Source organism: Scyliorhinus torazame, chromosome 5 (assembly GCF_047496885.1).
Source record: "Scyliorhinus torazame isolate Kashiwa2021f chromosome 5, sScyTor2.1, whole genome shotgun sequence".
Classification (NCBI taxonomy): domain Eukaryota; kingdom Metazoa; phylum Chordata; class Chondrichthyes; order Carcharhiniformes; family Scyliorhinidae; genus Scyliorhinus; species Scyliorhinus torazame.
Window position 1 is genome coordinate 141,630,350 of NC_092711.1, and position 19,898 is coordinate 141,650,247.

General features: G+C 49.2%; 2 long non-coding RNA genes across 2 annotated transcripts; one reads left to right on the forward strand and one right to left on the reverse strand.

Annotated features, from left to right (window-relative positions):
• Positions 1-548: 548 nt before the first annotated feature.
• LOC140419867 (uncharacterized) lies at positions 549-7,547 on the reverse strand. The gene is made up of 2 exons (XR_011946055.1): positions 7,443-7,547; positions 549-1,918 (listed from the first exon to the last, which is right to left on the reverse strand). It is a non-coding gene; the product is annotated as an uncharacterized lncRNA (long non-coding RNA).
• An 88-nt stretch (positions 7,548-7,635) lies between these two features.
• Positions 7,636-13,876, forward strand: LOC140419865 (uncharacterized). Its single transcript, XR_011946053.1, has 2 exons — positions 7,636-7,927; positions 11,041-13,876. It is a non-coding gene; the product is annotated as an uncharacterized lncRNA (long non-coding RNA).
• Positions 13,877-19,898: the final 6,022 nt, after the last annotated feature.

Genomic DNA, 19,898 nt, shown 5'->3' on the forward strand with positions numbered 1-19,898 from the left:
CATCCTTTTGGTAATGTGGTGACCAGAATTGGAGGCAATATTCCACGTGTGGCCTAACGACAGCTGCAGCATGACTTGCCAATTTTTATACTCAATGCCCCGACCAATGAAGACAAGCATGCCGCCTGCCTTCTTAGCTCCTCATCCACCTGCGTTGCCACTTTCAGTGATATGTTTATTGTAATTTCCCAATCTACCACAGACAACTTGCCCCTCATACCATGACAGTTTCCTTCTGCGAGAAACACCCAGATAAATTAGGCAAAAGAACCCTGTAACCACCATAGCCCATCTTCATGGCAACATGGCTGCTTTGGGAACTAATTATCTTCCAACGTGCAAACACCTTTTCATTCTGAGCTCCTCATCAAACTTGGAACCAGGTAATCGCAACTAGCCTCAAAAATGGTCAGCCCACCGGAGGCAGAGGTGTTAGACCGGCCAGTCCAGCAGAAAGAAACCCTCCAATCATCACCATTCACCAGATGTCAGAATGAACAAAATGCAGTCCTGGATGTCAGTGAGAGCAGAACCAATAACAACGGAGCCAACATCTGTAATTTATTGTGAACTTGTTGGAGTCACAACAGGTGTGATGAATCACAAACCCCCTCCCCACATTGAGAGCAGATGAATGGTCTCTCCCCAGAATTAACTCTCTAGTATCTCCGTAGTTGGGACGGATCATTGAATGTCTCCCCTGCTCAGAGCAGGTGAAAAGCTTCTTCCAGGTGTGAACTCGCTAGTGTTCCCGCAGGGTGTATGGATATCTGATTCCCTTCTCTCACTAAGAGCAGGTTGACACCTTCTCCCCTGTGTGAACTCGTTGGTGTGTCTGCAGGTGGGATAATCGAGTGAATCCCTTCTCACACTGAGAGCAGGTGAACGGCCTCTCCCCAGTGTGAACTCGCTGGTGTCTCTGCAGGCTCGATGAAGTAGTGAATCCCTTCTCACACTGAGAGCAGGTGAATGGCCTCTCCCCAGTGTGAACTCGCTGATGTATCCGCAGGTTGGATAACTGAGCGAATCCCTTCTCACACTGAGAGCAGGTGAACGGTCTTTCCCCAGTGTGAAGTCGCTGGTGTGTCCGCAGGCTCCTTAAAGTAGTGAAGCCCTTCTCACACTGAGAGCAGGTGAACGGCTTCTCCCCAGTATGTACTAGCTGGTGAATCTGCAGGCTCCTTAAAGTAGTGAATCCCTTCTCACACTCCGAGCAGATGAACGGCCTCTCCCCAGTGTGAACCCGCTGGTGTGTCCGCAGGTCGGATGTTTGAATGAATCCCTTCCCACACACAGAGCAGGTGAACGGCCTCTCCCCGGTGTGAACTCGCTGGTGTGTCCGCAGGTGGGATGATTGAGTGAATCCCTTCTCACACTGAGAGCAGGTGAACGGCCTCTCCCCGGTGTGAACTCGCTGGTGTGTCCGCAGGGCGGATAACTGAATGAATCCCTTCCCACATACAGAGCAGGTGAACAGCCTCTCCCCAGTGTGACTGCGCCGATGGGCTTCCAGTGCAGATGGAACCCTGAATCCCTTCCCACAGTCCCCACATTTCCAGGGTTTCTCCAGGTTGGGGGTGTCCTCGTGTCTCTCCAGGTTTGTCAATCAGTTGAAGCCTCGTCCACACACAGAACACGTGTAACGTCTCTCCCGCTGTGAATGGTGTGATGTTTTTTCAGGCTGTGTAACTGGTTCAAACTCTTTCCACAGTCAGTGCTCTGGAACACTCTCACTCGGGTGTGTGTGTCTCGGGGCTTTTCCAGTCACACTGATGTTTTGAAGCAGACAGAAAAGACAAACATTTCTCCTTCTCGATTCAAAGTCCGGTGATATTCAGTTACAAGGAATTGAGAGACTCAGTCGGATTGAGACGTGATGTTTGAGATTTCTATCTGTAATTCCTCCTCTTCTAATATCCTGTAAAAACAATTTACAAAAGTTACTTTTCTTCTCCTCATTTTGGAGAAGGTTTCCTGAGGGTAACGACAGTCTGGCCGTGGGGTTAACCCTCCGGGTCCTCAGTCTTATTGAGAAATGTCCCCTTGGGTCTATTGTGGTGGTGATTCTTTTGTATTTTTGTTATTATGGGAGGGTTTATGTGTTGTCGACTTTATCCTACTCTGGTACAGACGGGGCTTTTATCCGTGAAAGGAGCAGTTTGGGGAAACTTTGGTGCCTCTGGTGTAAAGTGAGTTGGAGGAGGGGGTAATGGTGCATGCCCGATTGTGGTGTGAAAATCTGTTCCTGTCTCTCTGTCGCCTAACTAATGGCGGCAGTTAATCTGCAAATTTTCTCAGGGAATGTACGGGGCATCCATCACCCTATCAGAAGGAAAAAAGATCCTCTCCCTTTCTTAAGGAGAAAGTCGACATCGCTTTATTACAGGAAACTCATCTGGATTATGAGAAACACTTTAAATTGAGGCGGGATTGGTTGGGGCAGTTTTTTTCACCTCTTTTCCATTGAGTCGCAGGGTTGTGGCAATGCTTATTATACACTATCCAAGCAGTCAGGGTAACTCTGCCGATTACAATGTGCATGTCAATTTCCTTTGTGCCGGTCCCCCCATCTCCCGTCCCTCCCCTCCGCCCCCTTCACTCGTCGTTTCTGGGCCCTTCACTGTACAATGGGAGTTATTTGTTATTTACAAGTGGACGGTGCCCTCCCTTCCCCCCCCCCCCCCCACATTGATGGGCCTCCCCCCTTCCACCCCGCGCACTCCCTGTCCTGTTTTAAACCTTCCCTTGGGGGTTCCTCTTCTTGTGTTTTTGTTCTTGGCTCTCTGTGTCAGTTGGTTTCTGGCCTCGCCCTCCTTGTCCCAGTAGTCCCCACCCCCCCCACCCGCCCCCCCCCCCCCACCGTTTTCCTTCCTGCTCCCTGTGATCCCGTTGGCTCCCGTACGCCCACCTCCCTCCCCAGTGTTCCATTGGCCGCTGGCTTCAAACAGGTCCTGGAACAAGTTGGTGAATGGCCTCCACACTTTGTGGGAACCATCCTCTGACCCTCGGACGGTGAACTTGATCTTCACCAGGTGGAGAAATTCCGATAGGTCTGCCAGCCAGTCTGAGCTGTGGGTGGTGCTGCTGATCGCCAGCCGAGCAGGATTCTCCAGCGGCCGATTAGAGAAGCAAAGGCAAGGGCGTCCACCCTCTTCCCCATGAATAGTTCTGGCTGGTCCGATACCCCGAAGACTGCCATTTGTGGGCACGGCTCCACCCTCATAACCATGGACATTGCGTCTAAATAGGCTGTCCAGAATTCAACAAGTCTGGGGCATACCCAGAACATGTGGGCATGGTTTGCGGGCCCCACTGGCACCATTCACGTTTGTCCTCCATCTCCGGGAAGAACATGCTCATTTGGGTTCTTGTCAGGTATGTTCTGTGCACAACATTCACCTGCATGAAGCTTAGACTTGCGTAGGAGAAGGTGGAGTTGGTCCCGTTCAGTGCTTCGCTCCAGAGACCCCACCCTATTTCCGTCCCTCGCTCTTCCTCCCATTTTTCCTGGGTTTTGTTAAGTAAGGAGCGCATCCTTATTAAGAGTTGTCTGTACAGATCCCCAGTTTCTAGACTGTCTGCGTCCAGTAACTCCTCTTGCATTGTGTTTCTCAGGGTTCCTGGGTATGCTGGTGTCTCCTTGCGGAGAAAGTTTTTGACCTGGAGCTCATCCCTGTTTGGTAGGTCCAGTCTCTCGGTCAGCTCCTCTGAGGTCGCTAGTCTATTTCCCGTGTAAAAGTCCCTCACCATCAGTGTTCCCCCGTCCCGTCTCTACCTCTTGAAGGTGGTGTTGAGAATGGTTGGTACAAACCGATGGTTGCTGCAGATGGGGGCCATGATGGACACATCGGTCAGACTGAAATGCTGCCATATCTGGTTCCAGGTTCTCAGGGTAGCTGCCACCACTGGACTGGTGCTGGCGGGGATGGGAGTGTTGCCATGGCGAGGGCCCAGAGGATCATTCCTGTACATGAGGACTCGTCCATCATCAACCATTCCATGTCTGGGTCCTTTACCCATCTCCTCACTCTTTCGGCCGTGGCTGCCCAGTGATAGTATTGCAAGTTCGGGAGGGCCAGGTCTCCCATGTTTCTTCTCCATTGTAGTACTGTTTTAGGCATTTTTGAATTCTTGCCCCTCCGCACAAATGATATTAGGTTAGGTGGGTTGACCATGATCAATGCACCGGATTATGGGAAGAGGATGAGGAGTCTGCCTCTGTGAGTGCTTTTTCTGAGGGTCAGTGCAGACTTGAAGAAGCGAATGGCCTCCTTCTGCACTATAGAGATTCTATGGCATCTATGTTATTTTAATTTGACTATGCTGTTAGTTTGTTTTGTAATATTTTGGGGTATGCGCCCTGCATTGTTATTCTTCTGTTTTCATATAACCTTACCCTCTTTCCCCACTCACTATGTTAACCTGTTAATTGATCTGGCATTTCATCTAGAGACTCTGGTCGCTCAAATATCCTGCTATGAATTAATTCTGCAATGTGTTGCTTGTATTTATGCGGCAGTATCAGTTGTTCTACACTGTACCCATTTTCCATCAATATTTCTGTTATTCTGTTGCATTCATTATTTAAAAAATGGTAAAAAAACGTGGCAAAAGAAGTATTAAAAATCTGTCCAACTCATCCTTGAATACATTCAGTGACCCACAGACTCCACTGATCCCTGTGGAAGAGAATTCCATAGACTAATAGCTTTTTGAGGGAAGAGATGACTGGAAATATATAAATAGTGACAGTACAATATTACACAACCAGAAATAATAGTAAATGTACTTTATTACAGACCATAAATAATATATCTAATTTAAAAATACTAGACATATCCCTAGCCGATATTAATTTACTGTCCCATTAAATGTCAGCCATCTCCTGGAAAAACCAGCCCTTTAATTGTGATAAAAGAAAATTACTGCAGGTGCTGGCTTCTGAAACGAAAGAGAAAATGTTGGAAAATCTCAGCAGGTCTGGCAGCATCTGTAGGGAGAGAAAAGAGCTGACGTTTCGAGTCCGATGACTCTTTGTCAAAGTTTTGTCAAAGAGTCATCAGACTTGAAACGTCAGCTTTTTCTCTCCCTACAGATGCTGCCAGACCTGCTGAGATTTTCCAGCATTTTCTCTTCCTTTAATTGTGATCAGGAAAGAGACCATCCTTTTATTTATTTATTTATTTTTAAAAACGCATTTCACTGTATCAAAGTTACAGCAAATAAACACCCCGGGAAACATTCTTCCCAACAATCAACTATATGGTTTGTACAGATTTTTCTCCTTTTTCAACCCCCCCCCCCCCCCCCCCCCCGACGAACAGCTCCTCAAACATGGTCACAAACATCCCCCACCTTTTCTCAAACTCCCCTGCTGCACCCTTAACTCATACTTTATCTTCTCTAACTGCAGGACGTCGTGCAGGTCACCCAACCACGCTGCTATCCCCGGTGGTGAGAGACCATCCTTTTAGACAGACAAATAAGTGTGTCAAGCTGAGGGAGCAAAGGATGTCAATGTCTTTAAGGGAGAGAGAGAGACCTGGGCCAAGCTTTGCAGAGTCTGCACCCTCCCTGGATTCATTTCCTTTCCCTTCAGTTGCTGCAAGTGACCAATTGAAGGTCAGAATGAGAAAAGAAATGGAAAGGGGGAGAAAAGAAAGTGTTTTACTCACAGATGTTGGAGACAGGAGGGTGTTTCAGTCTGTGTGAAGCCCAATCTCCTTTCACATAAAGCCCGTGCTGATTGGAGGACCAGCGTCCTTCCGGTCCTAACTCTATCCATTAGCCAACACCTCACAGGAAGGTCAGGGGCTGGGCTTTCCTCCACACATGCGCAGCTTCCCCTCACCCTTGGACATGCGCAGTACCTGATCACCCGCCCATGCGGCGGATAGAGTGGGTTCCCCAGCGCGGGGGATTGTGGGAGCTACGGCCGACACTGTCCAAACTCCTGGGGTGAAAAGTGGAGGAGGCTTGGGCGGTTGTGTGCGAGCTTGGTGTCCGCCCCTGGGCCGATTCGAAAGGCAGGCCGCCTCTGGGAGCTTCCTGGATGGGGTGAAACAGCAACACGGCGCCCATTGCTCCTGGTCCCTGAGGGAAGGGGAGAAGACCGGTTTCGGAGTACTGCGACCAGTCGTGTTTCAAGTCAGCGGTTGAGCTGCGGAGACGCTGCTTCGGACTGCGAGGTTTGCTGTCGGCGGTTTTGAGATCGCCCAATGGAGGACGAAGGAATGGAGGAAGGATGGCAGCTGGATAGGCTGCTGGAAGCGGCGGGTCGGAACCGGGAGTGGATACCCGATGGGCGGCCCGCGGCCTGCAGCCCGGGGTGGGTTGCTGCCGTTCCTGGGGTCTCCGGGGGTTCGGCCCCCCTGGACGCCCTGTGGGCGGTTGGGACTGACTCTGGGACTTTCTTCCCCGTTGTCGACTGTTGCCAACATTGGAGCGACTCTGGCCGCTGCCATTGGAGGACTTTGAGGACATGTTGTTCCTTGTGAAATTTCGGCTGGAGCGCCGGGGTCATGATGTGGAACGTGCAAAATTAATGGACTCTTTTTACAGACTTTTTTATGTGTGCTGAGGGATTTGTTTTCTTGGCTTTCGTTTTATTTAGCAGCCTATGACATTTAACTCATTTCGGTTTCTCCGAAATGGTATTTAGTATTAGTGGTGGAATGCTAGTTGGTGTGAAACTGCTCTCCCTCCGAATGGTCCCGTGCCTTTGGGCGGGGTCCATGAGGGAGGAACCCTCTCTCCTCCGCCGCGCCCGGGTCTGGCTCTCCGGTGGTCTGTGCTCTTAGCGAGGAGGGGCCTTTCCCCCGGGGTGTCGGCTGCAGGGCGGGGTGAACGGGGGTGGGTGAGCGGGGATTAGTGTTCGGTGATTGATTCTATCCTGTTAAATCTTTTCTGGGGTGAATTGAGGCCTGGTGCCTGATGATTGGGTTTGATATGACACTGTTAAAATGTATCGAGGCCCTGTGGGTCATATTTGTTTCCGAAGCGGCCGTATTGTATCGGGACTGCTTGTCTTGTGTTTAGAGGTCGTCACCTTGAAATGTACTTGTGTTTTGTGGATTTTATTTTTGGTTTTTGTTTAATCTCTTTTGGAGTGGTCGTGTGGTTCCGAGGCCTTGTGCCTCACGACTGTTCGTGTTGTGACTGTTCGATTGTTACCTGAACTATGTGTAGGGCCTGGACCTTGTGGCTGGTTGTGATAAATGACTGGTTAATTGGTATCTGGAAACGTATTTCGGCCCTGTGCCTTGCAGCTGTTTGTGTTCAATGACTGTTACAACGTTATTGTGAAATGTAATTGGGCCTTGTGCCTTGCAGCTGTTTCGTGTTCAGTGACTGTTTAATCGTCAATTTGAAGTGTAATGAGGCCTGGAGCCTTGTAAATTGGTTTCTGTAATAATTGTGACGACAATAAAAGAGTTACTCACAAATGTTGGAGACAGGAGTTTTTTCCTTCACTTCCGCTGTGACATCACAATGGGGCACTGCCCGAATCAGTCAATAGGAATTACTCTTCCGCGCTGTCGTCACAGGGTTCCAGTGCGCAGGCCCGGCGCTCCCCTGCCCGACCCCCACCCCCGCCCGTTGTTTCGCCCGCCCCTTGAACAAGGGGGAAAAGAAACCGACAACAGAACCTCCTCGAGACAAGGTTTCCAGGCAACCGGCTGACGGCCAGAGCGAGAAGCCAATCGGTGATCTCCCCCTGCCCACGACTGCGCATGTCCAAGGGAGAGGGGAGGCTGCGCATGTGCATAGGGTAGCCCGCCTTCTGACCTTTTACCTGAGGTATTGACCAATGGCGAGAGTTGGAGGACCAGAAGGATTCTGGTCCTCCAGCTAATCAGCTCGGGCTTTGTGTGACTGCTCGATTGAACTTCACAAGGACGCAAACCTCCTCCCGTCTCCAACATCTGTGAGTAAAACACTTTCTTTTCTCATTCGGACCTTCAATTGGTGACTTGCAGCAACTGAAGGGAAAGGAAGTGAATCCAGGGAGGGTGCAGACTCTGCAAAGCTTGGCCCAGGTCTCTCTCTCTCTCTTGAAGACATTAACATCCTTTGCTCCCTCAGCTTGACACATTTATTTGTCGAGATCTTCTCAGAAGCCCAAATACGACTTTCATGAACCCTGCCGCTGCCCAGCTTGTAATATAATTAGGAGCCAATTTAGCTCAGCTGGTTAGTGATGCAGAGCGAGGTCAGACTGGTCCTCCCTCATGATTGTCAGATGGAGGGCAGCATGGTGGTGCAGTGGTTAGTACTGCTGCCTCACGGCGCCGAGGTCCCAGGTTTCATCGCGGCTCTGGGTCACTGTCCGTGTGGGGTTTGCACATTCTCCCCGTGTTTGTGTGGGTTTCACCCCCACAACCCAAAGATATGCAGGGGAGATGGATTGGCCAAGCTAAATTGTCCGTAAATTTAAAAAAATGAATTGGGTACTCTAAATTTAAAAAATAAATTGATTGTCGGAAGGATGCCCTCCAGCTTTCTCGCCAAAACTTTAGATAGCAGTTTCAAGTCAACATTCAAAAGAGAGATTGGCTGATAAGAGACACTCCCTAGATCCTTGTCCGCTTTAGAATCAAACAGATATAAGCCTCACAAAGAGTCGATGGCAGCATACTTGAGTCAAAGTGATAATACATACCCACAAATAGTTCCAACAGTAAACCTCAAATCCCCTATAAAACCCACACCCACAGCCATGTGGTCCCAGCGCTTTACCTGGCTGAAGCTCCTTCATGGTCTTTGACATCACTTCCCTAGAAAGAGTAGCATTAAGAGCATCACGCTGGCTTTCTGAGGCCTCCGGAAGATTCAAGGAAAATAAATAATGCTCCACACCGCCAATACATCACCAGACTGCTCAGACTTGTATAATCCTGCATAGAATTCCCGAAATTCCTGTTTATTTCCTCCGTCTTCGTGACCCTTTCCCCTTTGCCAAGCTGCACAGAGAAAAGTGCTCCAAAGTCGGCCTTTGTATTTGCTCCGGTTACTCCCAAACTCGTACAACTTCTGCCTCGCAAACTTTCAACTTTTCTCAACCCGCTGAGTAAATAGGGAGTCTTGCTGCGTTAACCTCCTTCAGCAATAGCTTACTCGGGCCTCCTTATAATTCTCCTCGGCCTTCGCCAAACAAACCTCCAGACGCCGCTGGTTCTCCAACACCTGCACCTCTTATTTGCAGTGTGAGAAATATTCATTCTCTCCCCCGCCCCCCCCCCCCCCCCGGCCATGAGCTTTACACGTCTGGAGGGGGATATTCCAGGGGCCGAGTTAACGGAAGAACTCAAACTCTTCCTTAGAATGTGTAGTAAATGAAGTCCTCTTATCAGGAAGGCATCAAACCTCCACTTTCTCGACCTGGGGGTGAGCCCTCGAGCAGAAGCTCCAGAAAAATGGTGGGGGGGTGATGGTGAGGTGGATTGGTCCAAAATTATCATGTTTCCTGTGTTGCAGGAGGACACCAAGTGTAGGATCGGCTTCGGCACAAAAAAGTTGTTGATTCTAGTATGACATTGATGTGGGGCTGGAAAGAACGTAAATTCTCTGCTCCTCGGGTGCAAAGTTCTCCAAACATCCACATAACCTACCTCCTCAGAAGCCGAGGCTACGCCCTAGCTTGAAGCGTGGGGGGTTCTTGGTAACGGGGAGCTTATCTACCAGAGGATATAAGTGGCAGTTGAAGTCGCCTACCACAAAAATGTTAGTTGAAGCTAACTCTGCGAAATCCACAAAAGCCTTCGTAATTAACTCCAGGAGTAATTCGGGGATCCATAAACATTCATTATTGAACCAACATCTCCATGCACCGAACCTCTAATGATCACATATCTATCTGCTTTGTCCTTGGTGCAGGTTTCAACTTTAAAAGGGATATTTTTATTAATAAAGATTACCACACCCCTGCTACTTGATGAAAAAGAGGCGAAAAAAACCTGCCTCACCCAATCCCGCCTCAATTTAAAGTATTCCTCATCATAGAATCCCTACATTGCAGAAGAAGGCCATTCGGCCCATCATGTCTGCACCTGCCTTTGAAAGAGCACTTCCTTAAGCCCATGCACCAGCCTATCCTAGTCACCCATTAACCCTACCAAACCTTTTTGAAATGAAATGAAAATCACTTATTGTCACAAGTAGGCTTCAAATGAAGTTACTGTGAAAAGCCCCTAGTCGCCACATTCCAGTGCCTGTTCGGGGAGGCTGGTACGGGAATTGAACCGTGCTGCTGGCATGCCTTGGTCTGCTTTCAAAGCCAGCGATTTAGTCCTGTGCTAAATGGCCCCTTTTGAACACTAAGGGGCAATTTAGCATAGCCAATCCACCTAATCTGCACATTTTTGGACTGTGGGAGGAAACGGAGACCCCAGAGGAAACCCACACAGACACTGGGAGAATGTGCAAACTCCACACAGCCAGTCACCCGAGGTCAGAATTGAACCTGGGACCCTTGAGATGTGAGGCAGCAGTGCTAACCACCATGCCACTGTGTCTTCCCCAATTGAGTTTAATCTAGATGAGTTTCCTGGAATAAAGCTATGTCGACTTTCTCCTTGAGAAAGGAGACAATCATTTTCCTTCTGATAGGGTGATGGATGCCCTATACATTTCCTGCAAAAATATGGATTGGATTGGATCCGCTGGTGTCTCAGCAGGCTGGATAATTGAGTGAATCCCTTCACACACTGAGAGCAGGTGAATGGCTTCTTCCCAGTGTGAATTTGCTGGTGTCTCAGCAGGCTGGATAACTGAGTGAATCCCTTCTCACACTGAGAGCAGGTGAACGGCTTCTTCCCAGTGTGAATGCGTCAATGAGCTTCCAGCAAACATGGGGCACTGTATCCCTTCCCACAATCCGAACATTTCCACGATTTCTCCATGTTTTGGGTCTGTGGGGGACAGAGATTTACAGCTTTTGGGGAATGGAAGAGGAAAGAATGTTCCATAGAAACTAAAATTGTCTGTTCTGAATTTCTATCCTGTACTGACAGTGATGACTTTTGTAAATTGTTTCTGCAGGATATTAGAAGAGGACGAATTGCAGACAGAAATCTCGAACGTCTCATCTCAATCTGGCAGAGTCACTCGATTCCTTTGGACCTGAATATCATCAGCCTTTGAATCTAGAAGGAGAAATGTTTGCCTCTTGTGTTGACTTCAAAAGATTTTAAACATCAGTGTGACTGGAAAAGCACCGAGACATACACACCCGAGTGAGAGTGTTCCAGAGCACTGACTGTGGAAAGAGCGTAAACCAGTTACATTGCACCATTCACAGCGAGGAGAGACTACACGTGTTTGTGTGTGGTCAAGGCTTCAATTATGCAATCTGTGGAGACACAAGGAGATCCAAAACATGGAGAAACCGTGGAAATGTTCGGATTGTGGGAAGGGATACAGAGCCCCATGTTTGCTGGAAGCTCATCGACGCATTCACACTGGGGAGAAGCCGTTCACCTGCTCTCAGTGTGAGAAGGGATTCACTCAGTTATCCAACCTTCACAGACACCAGCGAGTTCATACTGGGGAGAGACCGTTTACCTGCTCTCAATGTGGGAAGGGATTCAAACATTTATACAGCCTGCACACACATCAGCGATTTCACAATGGGGAGAAGCCATTCACCTGCTCTCAATGTGGGAACAGATTCAGTGCGTTATCCAGCCTGAAGTCACACCAGCGAGTTCACACTGGGGAGAGGCCTTTCACCTGCTCTCAGTGTGGGAAGGGATTCACTGAATTATCCCACCTACAGACACACCAGCGACTTCACACTGGGGAGAAGTCATTCACCTGCTCTGTGTGGGAAGGGATTCAGACATTCATCCACCCTGCAGAGACATCAGCAAGTTCACAATGGGGAGAAGTCGTTCACCTGCTGTCAGTGTGAGAAGGGATTCACTCAGTTATCCAGCCTGCAGAGACACCAGCGGATTCACAGTGGGGAGAGGCCATTTACCTGCTCTCAGTGTGGGAAGGGATTCAGACATTTATTCATCCTGTGGAAACATCAGCGAGTTCACACTGGGGAGAAGCCGTTCACCTGCTCTCAATGTGAGAAGTGAACCAGCTGATCTGATTGTAACCTCAACTTCACATAGGTCATCGAGTCATACAGCACATAAAGGCCTTTCGGCCCATCGAGTCTGCGCCAGTCCAAAACAACCACTTAACTATTCTAATCCCATTTTCCAGCACTTGGCCTATAGCCTGGGCATCGCAAGTGCCGATCTAAATGCTTCTTAAATGTTATGAGGGTTTCTGCTTCCACAAGCCTTTCAGGCAGCGAGTTCCAAACTCCCACCACCCTCTGGGTAAAAAAGCTTTTCCTCACACCCCCTCCAAACCTCCTGCCTCTTACCTTAAATCTGTGCCCCCTGGTCACTGATCCCTCCACCAAAGGGAAAGGTTTTTTCCTGTCTACTCTATTTATGTCCCTCATAATTTTTTACGTCTCAATCATGTTCCCCTCAGTCTCCGCTGCTCCAAGGAAAACAATCCAAGTCTATCCAATCTCTCTTCATAACTAAAACTCTCCAACTCAGGAAACATCCTGGTAAATCTCCTCTGCACCCTTTCCAGTGCTATCCCAACCCTCCTATAATGTGGATTCCAGAACTGCACACAATACTCTAGCTGTGGCCTAACCAATGTTTTATACAGTTCAAGCATAACCTCCCTGCTCTTAAACTCTATGCCTCAGCTAATAAAGACAAGTATGCCATATGCCTTCTTAACCACTGGATCCTCCTGCTCTGCCACCTTAAGGGACTGGTGTACATGCACACCAAGTCCCTCTGATCCTCGGTCCTTCCCAGGGTCCTGCCATTTATCATGTATTCCCTTGCCTTGTTTGACCTGCCCAAGTGCATCACTTCACACTTATCCAGATTGAATTCCATTTACCACTGATCAGCCCATCTGACCAACCCGTCTATATCCCCCCTGTAATGAAAGGCTATCCTCCTCACTATTTACCACCCCACCAATTTTCATGTCATCCGCAAACTTACTGATCAACCCCCCTACATTCATGTCCAGGTCATTTATATAAACCACAAACAGCAAGGGCCCCAACACTGTGGGACCCCACTGAACACAGGCTTCCAGTCAGAAAAACACCCCTCAACTATCACCCTCTGCTTCCTGCCAATATTGAATCCAAATTTCCTTGGATTTCTTGGGCTCTTACCTTCGCTATCAGTCTCCCATGTGGGACCTTATCAAAAGCCTTGCTGAAGTCCAAAGAGACTCCGTCAAATGCATTTCCCTCATCTACACAGCTGGTCACCTCCAGGTTTAGTGCCCAGAACTGCTCACAGTCTCCAAGTGGGGTCTAACTAGAGTTTTGTAAAGCTGCAGCATAACGTCTGTGTCCTTATACTCCAGTCCTCTAAATATAAAGGCCAGCATTTCATTAGTCTTCTCGTTGACTTTCTGCACTTGTTTATGACATTTAAAAAGATCTATGCTCGATTATAAAATTCTCCTGTCTCTACCTATAAAAGACCCATGTTTATCTTCACCAAATGTTTCCTTTTTATGTACCGACAGAAGCTTTAACAGTCCATTTTTATGGGTTTTTTCTAGTTTACATTGATGTTCTATTCTCCCGTTCTTTATCAGTGTCTTCGCCCTCCTTTGCACAATTGTAAAATCCTCCCAATCCTCAGCTTTATTATTTCTGGTAACGTTATTGGCCTTTTCTTCCAAATCTTATTCTGTCTTTAACTTCCTCTGTTAGCGGGCATAACGGTGGCACAGTGGTTACCTCACGGCACCGAGGTCCCAATGACGAATCCCAAATTTCTTTACCCGTCAGTCTGGCCTCAATAAAAGTCGAGATGGATTTGCAGGTACAGCATTAGTTATTTTATTTGGCTTGCAAGCCTGATTCATTTCACAGAAGCATAGGACACATCCAGTCTCCTACGCCCCAGAAAGCGAATGAACAAAGAGAAAAAGGGACTTTTGCAAATAAATTCAAATGGTATCAAGTTTCACATACACGATTCCCATAGGTCATCCTATACCCCTCCTGACCTGGTCATACATTCCGATTGGCTCACTTCTCATCCCTTCCTCTGGCCCCCTTATTACCCAGCATCCTTTTCTCCTCCTTTGGTGGACACACCTCCTCCTTGCTTTACCATGCGGTCTGAAATCCTTTGTGAACTCACCAGAATGAGACTGGCCTATCTCTACGTTACAGTAACTAATATCTCTCAAGTAACTATTTTATATCACATTCGCCATTCCCTCCTCTTATCATTCCATGATAACCAAACTATCCAATCCATAGCTACGGTCCCTCATCTAAAAAGATCCGTCGCTGCATTTCCAATTCCTGGCGTAGCCCCCCTTCATCTGCTGCACCCTCATGGATTTTGACAGCCAAGATTTTAGGGGCGTTGATCTGTTCCAGCGTACCCCGCATTCTACCCATCACACATTTATGGATGGCTGGGCCCACAAAGATGCAGCCAATAGCCACTGCTAAATACATGGCCATATTTATCAACCAGTCCTTCCAACCTCCAAATCCCCAGTTACCCCAAGAGCCAGGATCCTGCATTCCGTCCAGGTGATCCCGTATGTGATCCATAAATTTAGTGATGTTAGCGGTTAAGTCTTGAACTCCCATGATACACTTGCCCTGTACTATGGCGCATACCCCACCCTCACGGGCCAGAAGATAGTCAAGAGCATACCGATTCTGCATTGCAAACAACTGTAGCTGAGACAATTCCTTGGTTATTGCCCCGAGGGCTCCCAAGGTTTCATTTCCCAAGATGGTAAGGCCACAAATAAAATAATTCCTATCGCTGACAGCCAAGGAACCCCCCACACCTCCCAGTGTCAAGACGCTCCGAATTCCCCACCGGGCTGAGGGGCCCCGGTTGGGTGCAAGAACCTGAGGTTTTTTCCAGTTCTCGCAGAATTCAGCTGAGACTGCCTGGCATGCTAACTGATTATGCAGCATCCACGCCGAGGGGCAGGGGACTGTGGTAGGGACTAGAGTCCCAATACCAATTTGGCGGGGAAATGGGGGTGACAAAACATTAGTTGCTGTACAGTTTTTTTTTTAAAAGTAGTATCCTTGTTCCGTGTACAGGTGAGCATCACAATCAGTATATTGGTTGCATAGGGATCCCCCAGTAGCCCAGTTTATCCAGATTTGGAACGCCCATTCGGGCCGCCTAGCAATACGGAAAGCCCTAGTCCCAACAGTGATATGAGAAACATTCGCCCAGCCACAAAGGAGCTGGAGGCCGGCGTTCAATAGAACGCCAGTGGTGTTGTAACAAATGCATTGGCCAGACGCCTGGGTGATATGACACCACCTGTCCGTACAGGTGGGGAACAGACATGTTATATTCGTTTCCACCTCTACCAGCAAACAGCCGTATCCTTCACTGCTGAAACAATTCTCGTACGACCGGGAATCCCTATTGGGAGTTAAGTGGCTAGGTATGTACGCCCTCCACCGTTGCAGCCTATCATACTGTGAGTGGGGATTATCCCGAGGAAGGGGAAGGCAAATAACCGGTGGTGCTGAACCCAGATCGTAAGGAAGAGTGACTTGCTCGGGAGGTGGCTCGGAACGCTGACAATGAACCACCGTTTGGGGAGTGCCCCAAAGCGGTGAAACAGAAAATAACCCAGACACCGCTGTGGGGTTCGGGTAGCCGACAACCCGTCCCTGGCCATACAAGCTGTGGCAAATCTGGTATAAGAGATTCATACTACCCGGGTTTTCCTCAGTGTGGCCTTTAACTAAATAAAGTGTATCTCCTGATAACCTACGTTCTAACTGTACTTCCCTTCTCACATGCCCCGTCCTCTCTCTAGTCCCCCTCTCTCTCTCACAGCCTCTTCCTACGCTCTCCTTTTAAAAAAAATATATTTTATTCAAATTTTTTGGCCAAACAAAACAATACAAAGGTTTTCCTTTTTACAACAATAAAACAATATAAATAACAGTGACCGTTTTAACAAATAAATAAATAATATATAAACTAAATGGCAACTGCCCTATCAAAAATAATAACTCTCCAAAATAAAATCAAACAATCCAATCCAATATACATAGCCTAATACAAATATTTATACAAAAACACCCCTGAGGACCCGCCCGCCCCCCCCCCCCCCCCCCCCCCCCGCCGCTCCCCCCTGGGTTGCTGCTGTTACCTTCCCATTTCCTTTATCGTTCTGCGAGGTAGTCAATGAACGGTTGCCACCGCCTGGTGAACCCTTGAGCCGAACCCCTTAGTGCAAACTTTATCCGTTCTAGTTTTGTAAACCCTGCCATGTCATTTATCCAGGTCTCCATGCCCGGGGGTTTGGCTTCCTTCCACATGAGCAATATCCTTCGCCGGGCTACTAGGGATGCAAAAGCCAAGACATCAGCCTCTTTCGCCTCCTGCACTCCCGGCTCTTCTGCAACCCTGAATATAGCCAACCCCCAGCCTGGCTCGACCCGGACCCCCACCACCTTCGAAAGCACCTTTGCCACCACCACCCAGAACCCCTACAGTGTCGGACATGACCAAAACGTGTGTGTGGTTTGCTGGGCTTCTCGAGCATCTCCCACACCTATCCTCTACCCCGAAAAATTTACTGAACCGTGCTCCGGTCATATGCACCCTGTGTAAAACCTTGAATTGTATCAGGCTTAGCCTAGCGCACGAGGACGACGTGTTTACCCTACGTAGAGCATCAGCCCACAGCCCCTCCTCAATCTCGTCCCCCAGCTCTTCTTCCCATTTCCCCTTCAGCTCATCCACCATGATCTCCCCCTCGTCCCTCATTTCCCTGTATATATCCAACACCCTACCATCCCCCACCCATGTCCCCGAGATCACTCTATCCTGAACCTCCTGCGTCGGGAGCTGCGGGAATTCCCTCACCTGTTGCCTCGCGAAAGCCCTCAGTTGCATGTACCGAAATGCATTCCCTTGGGGCAACCCATATTTTTCCGTCAGCGCTCCCAGACTCGCAAACGTCCCGTCTACGAACAGATCTCTCAGTTGCACAACCCCAGCTCTTTGCCATGCTCCAAATCCCCCATCCATTCTCCCCGGGACAAACCTATGGTTATTTCTTATCGGGGACCGCACCGAGGCTCCCGTCCTTCCCCGATGTCGTCTCCACTGCCCCCAAATTTTTAGTGTTGCCACCACCACTGGACTTGTGTATTTCTTCGGGGAGAACGGCAACGGCGCCGTCACCATTCCTTGTCGGCTGGTTCCCTTGCAGGACGCCATCTCCAATCTCTTCCACGCCGCTCCCTCCCCTTCTCCCATCCATTTACACACCATTGAGATATTGGCGGCCCAGTAGTATTCACTTAGGCTCGGTAGTGCCAGCCCCCGCCTATCCCTGCTACGCTGCAAGAACCCCCTCCTCACTCTCGGGGTCTTCCCGGCCCACACAAAACTCATGACACTTTTCTCAATTCTCTTGAAAAAAGCCTTCGTGACCATCACCGGAAGGCACTGAAACACAAAGAAGAATCTCGGGAGGACTACCATTTTAACCGCCTGCACCCTACCCACCAGTGACATGGGCACCATGTCCCATCTCTTAAAATCCTCCTCCATCTGTTCCACCAATCTTGTTAGATTAAGCCGGTGTAAGGTTCCCCAACTCCTGGCTATCTGAATCCCTAAGTACCGGAAATCTCTTGTTACCTTCCTCAGCGGTAAGTCATCTATTCCCCTGCTCTGCTCCCCCGGATGCACCACAAACAGCTCACTCTTACCCATATTCAATTTGTACCCCGAAAATTCCCCAAACTCCCTGAGTGTCTGCATTATCTCAGGCATCCCCTCCACTGGGTCCGCAACATACAGCAATAAATCATCTGCATACAAGGATACCCGGTGTTCTTCTCCTCCCCTGAGCACTCCCTTCCACTTCCTGGAGCCCCTCAGTGCAATGGCCAGGGGCTCAATCGCCAATGCAAACAGTAACGGAGACAGGGGACACTCCTGCCTCGTCCCTCTATGAAGACGAAAGTAATCAGACCTCTGTCTGTTCGTGACCACGCTCGCCACTGGGGCCCTATACAGCAGCTGTACCCATCCGATATACCCTTCTCCAAAACCAAATCTCCTCAGCACCTCCCACAGATAATCCCACTCCACTCTGTCGAATGCTTTCTCGGCGTCCATCGCCACCACTATCTCTGCCTCTCCCTCTGGTGGGGGCATCATCATTACCCCGAGCAACCTCCGTATGTTCGTGTTCAGCTGTCTCCCCTTAACGAACCCAGTTTAATCCTCGTGGACCACCCCGGGGACACAGTCCTCTATCCTCGTCGCCATCACCTTGGCCAAGAGCTTAGCATCTACATTTAAAAGGGAAATGGGCCTGTAGGACCCACACTGCAGCGGGTCTTTTTCCTTCTTCAAAAGGAGCGATATCGTTGCCTCCGACATAGTCGGGGGCAGCTGCCCCCTTTCCCTAGCCTCATTAAAGGTTCTCGTCAGAAGCGGGGCCAGTAAGTCCATATACTTCCTATAAAATTCTACCGGGAATCCGTCCGGTCCCGGGGCCTTCCCCGCCTGCATGCTCCCAATCCCTTTTACCACCTCCTCCATCTCAATCTGTGCTCCCAGTCCCACCCTCTCCTGCTCCTCCACCTTAGGGAATTCCAGCTGATCCAAGAAACACATCATTCTCTCCTTCCCTTCCGGGGGCTGAGCCTTATATAACCTCTCATAAAATGCCTTGAACACCCCGTTCACTCTCTCCGCTCCCCGTTCCATCTATCCCTCCTCATCTCTCACCCCACCTATCTCCCTCGCTGCTCCCCTCTTCCTCAATTGGTGGGCCAGTAGCCGACTCGCCTTCTCTCCATACTCATACTGTACACCCTGTGCCCTCCTCCACTGTGCCTCCGCCTTACCCATGGTCAGCAGGTCAAACTCCACATGTAGCCTTTGTCTTTCCCTGTACAGTCCCTCCTCCGGTGCCTCCGCATATTGCCTGTCCACCCTCAAAAGTTCTTTCAGCAATCGCTCCCTTTCTTTACCCTCTTGTTTCCCTTTATGTGCCCTTATGGATATCAGTTCCCCTCTAACCACCGCCTTCAACGCCTCCCAGACCACTCCCACCTGAACCTCTCCATTGTCATTAAGCTCCAAGTACCTTTCGATGCACCCCCTCACTCTTAAACATACCCCCTCATCCGCCAATAAGCCCATATCCATTCTCCAGAGTGGGTGCTGTTCTTTTTCCTCTCCTACCTCCAGGTCTACCCAATGTGGAGCGTGGTCCGAAATAGCTATGGCCGTATATTCCGTCCCTGTCACCTTCGGAATTCCTACGCTCTCCTGACGGTCTGATGTTACCTTTATCGCACCAATCTTAACACATCCAAAATCAAATTGACATGTACTCCAAAAACAAGGCAATGTCCATATAATGTTCCCTTCCCATCGCCGGGACCGGTGCAATTGCTTCATGACTCCTGCATTTTCCGTTATCCTGATGACCTTCCATGAGTCGATACCATGTCCTCGTATATGGGGGCAGCGAAGAACATCACCTCTGCATAAACAAAATGTCCTTGTAGTTTGGTTGGGGTTACAAATGTAGATAATATGTCCCTTTTCCATGTCCGTCCCCGATGTCACTCCAAGCGAGGTGAGGCCGTAGATCACACAGGCGGTGCATAGCCACCCCATCATATTCCACACCTGTAAAATAGCACTGGGGAAGGGAGGCAGGTTAATCTGTCCAAGAAAATGAGGCCCGTTATCAGAACTCAACTGAGCTGGTATACCGTACCGGGGAATGATTTCCCGCATCAGAACTTTAACCACAGTAGCAGCTTTATTATCGGTAGTCGGATACGCCTCAACCCATCT